This window comes from Chinchilla lanigera, unplaced genomic scaffold, assembly GCF_000276665.1.
Source record: "Chinchilla lanigera isolate Chin_1 unplaced genomic scaffold, ChiLan1.0 scaffold00026, whole genome shotgun sequence".
Lineage (NCBI taxonomy): Eukaryota > Metazoa > Chordata > Mammalia > Rodentia > Chinchillidae > Chinchilla > Chinchilla lanigera.
The window spans coordinates 8,525,231-8,537,652 of NW_004955427.1; the positions used below are offsets into that span (position 1 = coordinate 8,525,231).

Consider the following 12,422-nt stretch of genomic DNA (forward strand, 5'->3'; position numbering starts at 1 on the left):
CTAACTGCCTGGAATGTTTATAACTAACTTAGCTGTGTGCAGTACTAGCAGGCCAGGTAAACTACCAGAAAGCAAAGGCACGCTCACCAGTAAGGCCTCACGATCAACTTGGAGGCCCTGCATTATCTCGCAGGAACCCTGGAGCTGGCCTTCCCCGGGCACAATGTGGAGCTGTCTTATTGGATGCCCACGGTTTCCTCTTCTGCTTTGATCCTTGCATCACTTTTCCTCTAGACCTATCTCTCTCTTCTTTTTTTCCAAGTCTGGTGATTGGGTGGGGTCAGCCCATATTGTCTGCTTTTGTGTCTCAGCTCTATGCTTTGTTCCTCCTCAATTTTTGACACCGAAAGGCCTCACTTTTGTAACTTTAAAAGCCCTCAGTTTTATAACTGGGGGAAATGCAGTACCCGTGGGGTGGAGAGCCTGCTGTGGCCCTCGTAGTGTGGCCCTCGTAGTGTGGCCCACATCACTGCCGCAGGAGTGGGGTAGGTTGGGGTTATTCCCTTCTGGCCCCTGGCAGCAGTCCATTTCAGGAAGCCTGGCACTCCAGTTGGTGTTAGTCTAAAGAAAGAGAGCAGATTAAAATGTGCTCTGGGGAAAGTACTTTAAAAAAAATAACTTGAAAACATATCAAGGTATGTGATACGAATTGCTATAGTATCCTAACAGGTGAATGTGACAGAAAAAATTATGTGTAACCAACATCTGGCTGTTCACATGTTATGGAATTAATGAGATTTAAAGGCCTTTTTGATTTTTTTTAAAAAAAGTCTCCCCTAGTGGCCTGTCATTGCATCTGAAAAATTTACATTTTCATGTCCAGAGGGCTCTGCTCAGACGCAGCCATCTTTCCTGAGAGGCACACAGGCAAATTAATCACCATCAACCTATTAGACGCAGCAAGTGATCCTGCGTCCTAGCAGAAGAGGATCTGGAAAAATTAAAACATGGAGAAAGAATGTTTAAACCCAGAGTGAGTTCAGAACATTTCAGAGCTGTGCTATCCAATATGGTAGACACTGGTCCTTTGTGACGGCTTAAACTTCAATTAGTGAAAATAAAACAAACCTCAGTTCCTCAGTCACACCGGACACACTCGGAGGGCTAGCATCCAGTGACTTCCTCTTCTAAGAGAGCAGGTACAGAGCACCTCTCTTACTGCATAGTGCTGGTCTAGAGTATAGAGGACTTAAGGGAGAAAGCATGCCTGAAGGGACTCTATGTTGAACCTGAAATCCAGGAAATAGTGAAGAAAGTACCAGAAAAGAGGTAGGCAAGGAGAAGAGCTCTCACAGAAAAATGGCATCACATGAAGTATGGTCGGGAGACCAGAGGTGAATGTTACCTGCTTCCCTGCTTTATTTGGAAATTTTCTGTCACACAGGCTGTTAGGAAAAGGCAGGATTTCTGAGCAAGTCATCCCAGGGATCAGATTCTGGGTCTGTCAAATGCTAGGGGCCTGTGGGCAAGTCATTTAACTCTCCTAATCTTTCCTCATCTACGGAATTGAGACTGTAATTTCTACCTTGTACCACTGTCATGAAGATTAAATATAACATACATGGTACATTGTAGGTGTTCAATAAATCGGACCTGTGACCTTGCGGAGCCTATTACTTGCTTGGGACCACTGACATCTTTGCATCTGTCTCTGTCTTTAGAATGTAGGAGGTATCCCATAAACACTGTAGTTAGATTTGATTGAACTGGAGTATTCCCATTCCTCCTTTCTACACACTGAATTTCAATATGAATGAAGCCTCAGTGGAAGATGCAGTGCGAACTCTGATGTTATTAGCATAGCAGGAGTAATTAACATGAAATAGGATCAGAAAACAACAATCCCTTAGAAGCTAATCCTTTTAAGTTAATGGAATTGAAATATTATAATTCATGAAATAGCACTTAAATAATATTGCTTGGACAGTTATGGCTTACTATTTATATTTGTTGAATTTTTAAAATTATATCCTTCACAGACTTGCTTGAGGGCACAAGTACAAAGAATTAATACATTAATTATCATAAATGAATCATCAAACAGCGACAGTAATAAACAGCTTAAGCTAATATCTTTAAAAAAAAAAAAACAAAAACAAGAAACAAAACAAGCCAGGAGCCTTAGTGCTTCTCTGTTGAGAAATGGTGGTTCAAAGAGTGCCACATGGGTAGAATGTTGGATATGAGAGGGGAACCAGGTCGTCTGAACCCTTCCACTGCCTTCTATTTAAACCGGCGTGGATAGAACCTCCTCGCTGTGTCCCTCTTAGGAAGATGTTGTGTAGTTTTTCTTTTCTTTTTTCTTTATAGATTTCAAAAAAGACTGTTAATCTGCTCCAAAGCAGCGTCTGGGTCTTTGCTTCCTAATTTTTCAAGTGAGACGTTTGAAACTTTCAGATGAAAAGTTTGCAGGTTTGGCTCTGAGTCATCCAGAACCACTCCGGGCCTTGGAGAACGCAGAGCGCAGGCCCGAGTCTCTCCCCAGCCCTGACGCTCCCTTTGCAACTATAATTAAGAAAACACAGCGTGGGCCGGAGATATAGCTCAGCAGCACTGTGCCTGCCGGGCAGGCGCAAGCCCCTGAGTTCGATTCCCAGTCCAAAAAAACAAACAAAAAAACAAACGAAAGCACAGCACAGTTATTTACATATTTAGTAGCTTTGCTTTAATTAGGTTTGAAGAAAAGGCTCCAACAACATAAATACTATAAATATTTTGAGAATCACCAAATTAGACCATCCTAGATGTTCTGTTTACTCAAGACCTGTCTTTCTTGGCCTGCACTGCCAGTTTATATCCCCAGAGTCAGGTTCAAGCACTTTGTGGGAAACCTTGGTGTTTAGAGAAAAATGTCCAAGGGGATCTTAACCTGCAGCTGGGGTTGGTTTCTACTGTTTAGTCCAGCTACATCGATCTCTTTTTCAGTAGAAATGAGTATGGGCAGCATCTCTCGTGTTTCTACATGAGAACAAAGTTTTGGCCAGGAGAATTAAGGTTTATGAAGACTATTTTGTTCTTTCCATGTTCCGGTAAACCAACACCTTCACCTTGATACTCATCAAGTAATCCTCTCTGTGACTCTCAAACAATTTTAGTTCATCATTTCACTCTACTCACTTCTGTTGTCAAGAAGAGCCGTCTCATTTAATGAAGACGGCTTATTTCTGTAAACCTGTAAATGCTAAAATACAGACTGGGCCCAGCTTACAGAGTTGAGGTTGATACACAAGTGTTAGAGTGTGTTTGGCCCATACATGTGATTTTGGGGGAGACAATATGGAACTATTTCTGTACCTCGCACTCAGTATTTCCCAATGAGTGAATGGCTGCCGCAGCAGGAATCTGGACGTAATGATGTATGAGCCCTCCGTTGCTGTTGCGTGTCATGCCTGAGCTGGGCGTTTGCCGTTTACTGTAAGACCAAGATCAGTTAACAAGGTCAAGGCTCCAGTGTATTTTTCTTACCACCTTTCAGCTCCAGTTAAGTGGCTGCTAAGTTGGTAAACAAGCAAGGGCTGAATGAAGGCATGGAGTCCACCCTCTTTTCTGAAGGGCTGGAGACCGCACTGGTAGGCGTGACTAAGTTAGGGGAAGCAGACTTAGCTCCTCCTCAAGTCTTTCCTCCTCCCCTCTAGCCTCCCTCCTCACCCCTCCCCCTCCTCTTTCCCTTCCAAACATTCAAGGAAGCAAAAAAGTAGAAAATCATATCATAAATATCCATATGCCTTCACTTAGCATGATCAAATCTTAACATTTTCAATATTTGATCCAGTATTTATTTTAAGAAATAGACATTTCCCAAATAGAGCTGAAGCTACCTGGGTAATGGCCCTGCCTTTAACCATCCTCTGTTCAGTGGGTCTCAGGCTCCACACTATAATAACCTAGAGGTTTAAAACTCCCACTGCCTGGGGCTCATCTCATACTAATTAAATCAGGAGGTCTGCAGAGGCAGCCAGTAGTATTCTTTAAACTCTCCAGGTAATTATTACAACATGTAGAGTTTGAAAAACACTGCCCTATCCTCTACTCCAAAAGTAACTGCCATATTGTATTTGATGTTTATGGTTTTACTACGTAGGTATTCATACACAATATAGTTTTGCGTGTTTTAAAAATATAGAAATTGTATAATACTCTATGTGTTCTATCATTTGCCTTTTATATTTAATATTACTTTTGAGTTTTATACACAATTATGTATGTAGCTGTAGTTTGTTCATTTTAACTTTTTATATTCAACTTATAAGTAAACCAAACCATATTATTAGTTCACCTTCTTATTGGTAGATATTGATAATGGGACTTTCTATTTATAAATTTGGTTCATTTCCTCATTCATTTAGATGATTCTTTTTATGTTTTAGTAAAGATCTTGCATGTCTTGTGCTGACTTTATTCCTAAATATCCCAAGTTTGCAAGGTATGTCCTTATATTACATGTTTTGTCTCTTATTAGTTCCTAAGAATACAGTTGATTTTCTGTCCAACCACCTTGCTGAATTTTCTTATTAGCTTTAGTAGATTTTTGTATAGATTCTCTTCTATCCCATTTGGAGTCAATCACAGCACCTGTAAATAGTGACAGTTTTCTTTTTGATCCGTATAAATGTGCCTTTCTTTTATCTTACTGTATGTCTAGAACTTCCAGCATATTTAATAAAATGTTAGAGAAAACTTTAACATCTCACTGACTAGAATGAAAATACTTCTAATGTTTTAAGGAGTATGTTTGTTGTAGGTTTTTATGTGAGAGCCTCTTATGAGCTTAGAAAGTTGTCTTCTTATTTTGTTAAGTTTTTATCATGAAAAGATGCTAAATTTTATCATGTACTTTAAAAAATCAGAATCAAATTATACACCTAGTATTCTAATGGAAAACAGTTGGTATCTACTTCATAGTCCAATTTCTGAGATAACCATTTCCAATTATTTTATCAATTTCTTCTGGTATTTTCCTTCCCTTTAAAATAAACACAAACATATATACATATTTTTTTGCTGAAGACAGCTTTATCTTTATTTCTTAAAATAAATACTGGATCAAATATTGAAAAAGTGTTAAGATTTGATCATGCTAAGTGAAGGCATATGGATATTTATGATATGATTTTCTACTTTTTCTGCTTTTTTGAATGTTTGGATTATCTTTTTTTGATTAGCATTAGCATGGTATATTTTTCTCTATTAGCATGGTATATTATTCTCTATTTTCTCTATTCTTTACTTTTAACTTAGTCTTTATATTGAAAGTAGTTTTCTCACTGCAGTATGTAGTTGGAGTTTTTAGTTAATCTACTTGGACAGCCTATCTTTTAATTACTGCTTTTATATAATTACATTTAAATATTAATTTACTGATATTGGATTTAGGTATGATATTTGTAAAGTTTTCTGCCTGTTGCATTTATTCTTTTTCCACTTATTTTCTTTCTTCTCTGGTTTTAATTGAATATTTTATATGATTCCATTTTCTCTCAGCATATAAATTGTACTTTTTAGAAACCCATTTTGTAGTGATTTCTCTTGAATTTGCAGCATACATTTACAGCTAATTCAAATCTATTTTCAAATAGCACAATATCATTTCATGAATAGTTCAAGAAGTTTATAAAAAATTTTAACACTTTCTCTTTCCTTCCTCTTTATGATATCGCTGTTATTGATTTCAATTATCGATTGCTATAGTTACCGAATATTGTTGTCCCTTGGAATCCAAGTGGAATTGGTTTCAGGACTCTGTGAATATAAAAATCTGCAAATGCTCCAGCTCTATATAAAATGGCATTAATTTCGCATATACCTATACATAACCTCCTATATACTTTAAATCATTACTAGATCCTCTATACTACCAAATACAATGGAAATGGAAATGATATGTAAGTGGTTGTGATATGTATTGTTGAAGAAATAATAACAAGAAAAGAAATCTGCACAAGTTTAGTACTCATACATTTTCCCCCAAATATTTTTTATCCATGGTTGGTGAAATACACCGATACAGAAGGCTGACTGTATATTGGTACTATTATTGGTTTAAACAGTTCATTTTGTTAGGCATCTTACTGATGCTGGTACAAAATATTTGACAGATGGAACTTAAAGGAGAGGTTTAATTTGGTGGGCAGTTTCAGAGTGTTTAGGCCGTGGTCAGGTGGCTCCAACACAAGTACATTGTAGCAGAGAGGCGGGGTGGAATGAAGTTGCTTACTTCATGGTGAGCAGGAAACAGAGCAGGAGAAAAGTGTGAAAAAGAGATACACCCTCCAGAGGCGTGTCCCAGTGACCCCTCTCCAACTGTGCCCTATCTCTTAGTAACATATTGGGCTATAAGCATCTTGGGTTAGTTCACTGATGAACACAGTATTCCAATGAACCAATCACCTCTCTAGGAGCTTCCTAATCCACTCAAATTGCAACATAGGTTGCAGTGTCACATAGGTCTTCGATCAATTAAGAATATGATAAAATATTTTAGCTTACTTTTATCCATTCTTTCTCTGGTGCTCTTGGTTTTTCTCTAAAGACCAAATATCTGCCCTATATCATTTTCTTTCTGTCTGAAGAAGTTTTTAACTTTTTGTGTGTGTCGTGTAATGGATTCCCTTAGGCTTTTCGGAGAAGTACTTATTTCTTTCTCAATTCTCAAAAATGGTTTCACTGGATAAGGAGTTCAAGGTTGGTGGCATTTTCTTTTCCATATTCTGATTTAAATCTTTTCTTCCACAATTTCTGTTTGCCCAGTGTTCAACAGAAGTCTTTTACCATTTCTATCCTTGTTCCTCCATAGGTAAGACTTCTTCCTTTCTTTTAATGTTTTTCTCTTTGCTTTTGGTTCTCTGCAGTTTGAATGATAGGCCTAGGTTATTTTTGCTCAGTGTTTTTACTATGTATCATGCTTGGTGCTCTCCGAGCATGTAGAGTTTGTGATTTGGTGGTGCTAGAAGAATTCTTAACTATTATTACTTCAGCTGAAGTAAAATTCTTAACTATTATTACTTCAGCTGAAGTAATAATGGTTAAGTAATAGTAGTTGAGAATCTTCCTGTCTTCTTCCTTTCTTTCTGGTATTTTAATTACACATATCTATGCCCTTTGAAGTTTCCCACAATTACTTTTCCACGTTCCATTGTTTTAAAATTCTTTTTCTCATTGCATTTCAGTTTAGGAAGTTTCCATTTGCCTGTGTTCAGACTCATTTTTTTCCCCTTAGCCTTATCAAGTTAACTGCTAAGCAAACCAAAGGTATTCTTAATTGCTGTTATGGGATTTTTGACATCTATCATTTCCTTCTAGTTCTGTCGTAAAATTTCTCTCTCTGCTTAACTTGGTATCTGTTTTTGTATGCAGTCTACTCTTTCCTTTGGAGCTTTTAGCATATCAACCACAGTTCGTTTCAATTGCCCGTCTTACAGTTGTAACGTCTTTCATCTCTCAATCTGGGTCTGGTTCTGATGATTGCTTTGTCTGTTCAGAAGTCTCTTGCTTTATTTGTATTTTGGCATACTTACGATCTTTTCTGAGATGTGAAATATGTCTGATAATATGAGCTCAGGTAATGGACCTGCGTGAGGATTTACGTGAGTTTGGCTTAGGAGTGGGGGCGCGTTGTGGTTTAAATGTTTATGTACCCCTACTCCTACTTTCCAGCACAGTAGTATTGAAATGAAGTCTTCAGGAGGTGATGAGATCATGGAGCTGAGCCCTCACGAATGGGATTAGTACCCTTATGGAAGAGGCCCAGGAGTCCTCATTGCTCTATTCTATCACACAGCTAGAAGATACCGTCTTTGAAGTAGAGAGCCACCCTTTCCCAGACCCTGAATTTACTGATGCCTTGAGTTTGGACTTCTCAGCCTCCAGAGCTGTGATCAATAAGTTTCTATTGTTTATAAATTACTTAGCCTAAAATAGCCTGTAATAGCCTTCTGGAGAGACTAAAACAAGTTGTATTTAATGTTTCCTGTAGCTGTGGGCTTCAAGTTCCTCTACTGTCCTTATTTTTGTCTCTCTCATCTTTGGGCTTCTGTCAGGACTCTTCAGGGACTGTGTGCGTCTTCAGCACATTTAGCGGTACCCAGTGTAATCCTGGAGCTCTGTGGGTGGTGCTGAGGTGTGTGGGAGGGAAAGTATTCGATAACTTTCCAATTAAATTAAATCTCAGTCCCTTTTGGAGCCCACATCCCATGGCTTTTACCTCCAGAAGTATTTCACCAGTGCTACAGCTTTGCTCCTCACCCCACTATTCCTCTTCCTGGCCACAGTGTTTCCAGTTTAACTCTCCAAAGCTCTGACCTCTATTGACTACATTTCCCGCTCCCCTGTTACATAAATTGGGAAGATTAAAGAAGGCTAGAGCTGAAGAAATCTCCTTTCCCTCGCGGGGATAAGGCTCTGGTAAAGTCTTTGCTCTGGAGAGGAGCTCTCTTAGTGTATTTCATGATGATTCCTCATGTCCTCCCCTGCCAGGACCGTGAGGGAGTCTCTCTTGGATCATCATCGGTAGGGTTCCTGGAAGTAAAGACCATGAAGGTGTGCCCTTCCCCTGACCCCAGACTGTGTCCCCTAGGAGTTTCTCACCTTCAGGTGACTTCACACTCGGCTTCAGCAATTCATCACAATTACCATTCAAGTATTTCTCACGGAGGTTCTGCTGCAGGTCATCAGACCTCAGCTGCAACTCCACAGGAACACCTGCCTCCCCATGTCGAAGGCAGTGCTTTACCCTGTAAGCTCAGGCCTGTGGTGGGTCCAAGACACTGCACTGGCTTTGTAGTTCACCGGTGTTAGCTTGTCAAGCTCTTTATTTGTCAGAAAAGGAAGCAAAGTCTTGACTCAGATGTTTCACTGTCCCTTTCAGGGATCCTGAATTCTTGTGTAAGGGGCGTACACAGGGAATAGAGACAAGTCCTATTCCATTTTCATATACACGCTTCTAGGTTTCCATTTTTGTTTTTGTCCTGTAGGAATTTTCTTTGCTTTCAAGTATTCTAAGCTCTAAATTTGTAAGTATATGTATTTATGTTCACCTGGCTTTTCTGGGTGTTTTGTAGCCGCATATTATTCAGTCTATAGTATTGCTGAAACTGTTCCCTAGAGAATTTTTCATTGAAATACAGGAGTTTAACCTGAAACCCAGTAATTAAAATTTTAGATGGGACCCATGACTGTGGAATCTCACTGGCCCAGGCCCAGTACTTGCTGCTCTGCCCTGACTGTCATACTGGGGTGAACACAGGGTCCCTTCGGCATCAGTCACGTCACGGGGCCCACAGGAGGACAGCAATGGTGGAGAGCTCCCAATGGGTTTCACAAGCTCCTTGCCCGAATTTCTCCTGTGTGTGATCCGCATAGTACTTCTATTCTGGAGACCATAACCTTCATTTCTGGATTCCGTCTGGGCTCTTTCTGTTGCACTTGTCAACTCCATCCTAAGCAATGTTGGGCTAGATTTTGACTGAGTCAGATTAGCTTCCCCCACCTCTCCTTCCTCCCCCTGTCTTATCCTAAGCCTCCAGTTTATGACTTTTCCTCCAGAGAAGGGATTTCACAAATCCTATCTCCTTCTTGGTGTATAGTTTGCTCTTTTTTAATATACAGCTTTGACCTAGAGACATATTGAAGTTAAATCTGTACAATTACTTTGAAGAACTATGGGATGCCCAAAGAGTCAATCCCAAGGACTTAATTTACCCAGGCCCCCTAAGACCTTATGGCAGAGAGAAAATGGCTGTGAAGAATTAAAGGATTTCACCAAATATTCTAGTCTATTGCATTTAGTCACTGGAAGAAGGAATGGATGGGCATGCTTTCTACAGCTCTGATACCTTTGGTGTTGGAGTACAGAAATCTAATAGCTGAGTATTTTTTTAAAAACCGCTTTATTTTTTTAGTATCTCCTTTCTCTTGAGATAAGAATATTAAGACTTTAATTTCTGGGCTTCAGGTCAAAGTCCCTTAGGAAGCCCTGTGGGAGGTGCGGTTGCTGGCCTCACACAAGGGGCTGCTCATCAAAGAGTCCTCTGAAACTGAATCCACAGCAGAGGCCACTGAGGAGGAGCTAAGGTCACCCATACAGGAGGCTGGTTAATTCAATTACAAATCAAACTGCAAAGCATCAGCAGGGCTGCAAGTTCCTCAGAGCCGTAATGGGGAATCACTTTTCCTTTAGAAGAGCTTAAGCAGGCCAGCTTCAAGAAATCTTGCAAGTCTCAAGTTCGTAAGTGCATATTTCTATGTGAAAACGGTAGAGTAGTTATCAATAAGGAGAAAAGCAACTCTTTAGCAGAGAAAATGAAAAATATTCAAATATGATGTCATATCCCATACAGGCTCTCAGTGTCAACCTTTCAACTTGTCTAAACTCTAGAGAGATGAGCATTTCTTTAAACCTGTGAAAACAGAAGGTCTTCAGTTCTTCCTTCTAGTAGCTATTGGAAACAAAAGCCTTCTTGTTTATACGTCTTACTTCAGTGCACCTTTCAAAATAGTTTGATTTAGAAACCAAGTACTCATGGTTAGGTGGAGACCATACCTTGTGACTAGTGAATGACTTGTTCTTAGGCACAAGAATTTCCTGGAATCAGCAATTAAGCTGTGTTGACATAGGTGGTTTCAAATCTTTGGCAGAAACTTTTGAGGTATCACTGTAAGGAAAACAGACCTTTCCACCACCTATTTGAGATCTCACAGGCTCTTCTGCATACTTCATTTTCAGTGGTCCCCGGGGGACCCTGTACAGCTACTCTACCTTCCTTATGAGACTAACTAATTCCTAGTCATCAACTCAGCGTCAGATGGACTTCACCCCCTCTGAGGAATTTACCTTGGCTCTTCTTTCCCTACTCCTGTTGCCCACTTCAAGGACCCTGTTCTGGAGTCTGGAGTCTCTCTGTCATTCTCTCTTTCTCTCTCTCTCTCTCATTTAATATTACTTAAAAATCACATCCTTGAAAGCTCATCTCCCCTTCAAGGCTATATATTCTAAAGAGCAAAAACTTTTGTCTTATTACAATATTCTCTTCTACTATAAATAATATAAAAATACCCAGTTCACAACAAATTGAGTTGTTGTGCAGTTTTATTAAGCATTATATGTTATAGAAATGTACATGAGTCATACTTGTACAGTTCCATTAATTTTCTGACAGTGAACACACCCATGTAACCGGCGCTCAGATCAAGAATGAAACATTGTGAGGCCCCCCAAACCCTCCCCTTGTGTTCCTCCGTTGCACCTGTTCCCCCAAAACTAACACCAGTCCTGACTTCTAATGCTGAGAATTAGTGTTGCCTGTTTTTGGACTTTATATACAGGGAATAATACAATCTACAATCTTTTTGATTGTTTCTTTGGTAAAGCATTATGTTTGTAAAATACCCAAGTATTTATGGATGTGTCACTATAGTCATTTTTTCTAGCTTGATAGTATTCTATTATATAAATTACCACAGTTTGTTCAATCCACTCTTCTTGGGTGCATGGGTTTTCAATCTGGGGCTGAGAGAATCTTTCTTACACAACTCATGATGAACAGTGCTGAAATGACCTTTCTCGCACAGTACAAGATATTAAGAAATGAAGTTAGTTCCATTAATTTTTTTTTTTTTTTTTTGGTATAAGGGACGAGAACCAAGGGCCTTCTCACTGAGCTACTCCCAGCTATTATTTTTAATTTAAGACAGGATCTTGCTAAGCTGTGAAATTGCTCAGGCCAGACTCAAACTTACAATCCTCCTGCCTCAGCTTCCCAGAGTGCTGGAGCTATAGACCTATACCACTGTACCACATTTTAAAAGAGTTTATTTGAACAGACAATAATTCATGAATGAGGCAGCTCCAGACTGCTCTGAGAAGGCTCAGGAAGAAAACCTTTATCGCTGCTCTCCAAAGTGAGGCAAAGAAAATACATGTGGTTGGTCAAAGTCAGAAGCCCCTAGTTACAGGTTATTTTGGTGGTTTTTCTTTGATTAAGGTTAAGTTTCATTTGACTGTTTACATTAGGTTGGGTCTTGGTTTGCTTATTTGAGAATCCAAGTTATCGGATCTCAGCTATGTGACTTTCCAAACAATTTTTTAACAATGTATTTCGGTGCACATATCTTTGCATTTTTTTTTAATTTTAAAGAGGATAGTAAAAAGAAAAAGAACAATAGCAAAATACAAACAAAGCAAAGCAAGGACATTACAAATGATATAGGATTTCAAACCAAATGATAGGGATTAACAGTGGTTGTTATATTACATATTGTTATCTTCAATGAAGTTGCTCAGATTACCAGATGTAAGAATAGAAGATTGATCAGACCATTAAAGGGAATAAGAAAATAATAATTTAAAAGAACATTAGAGACAACACATAGTTTCACTAGACAGGATTGTAGGAATTCACCAGTGGTTGTTATACTGCATACTGTTG

At 39.1% G+C, this 12,422-nt stretch overlaps 1 long non-coding RNA gene across 1 annotated transcript; it reads right to left on the bottom strand.

Moving 5' to 3' along the window:
- Positions 1 to 444: 444 nt before the first annotated feature.
- Positions 445 to 6,912, bottom strand: LOC102012343. Its single transcript, XR_261241.2, has 3 exons — positions 6,487 to 6,912; positions 3,295 to 3,412; positions 445 to 561 (listed from the first exon to the last, which is right to left on the bottom strand). It is a non-coding gene; the product is annotated as an uncharacterized LOC102012343 (long non-coding RNA).
- Positions 6,913 to 12,422: the final 5,510 nt, after the last annotated feature.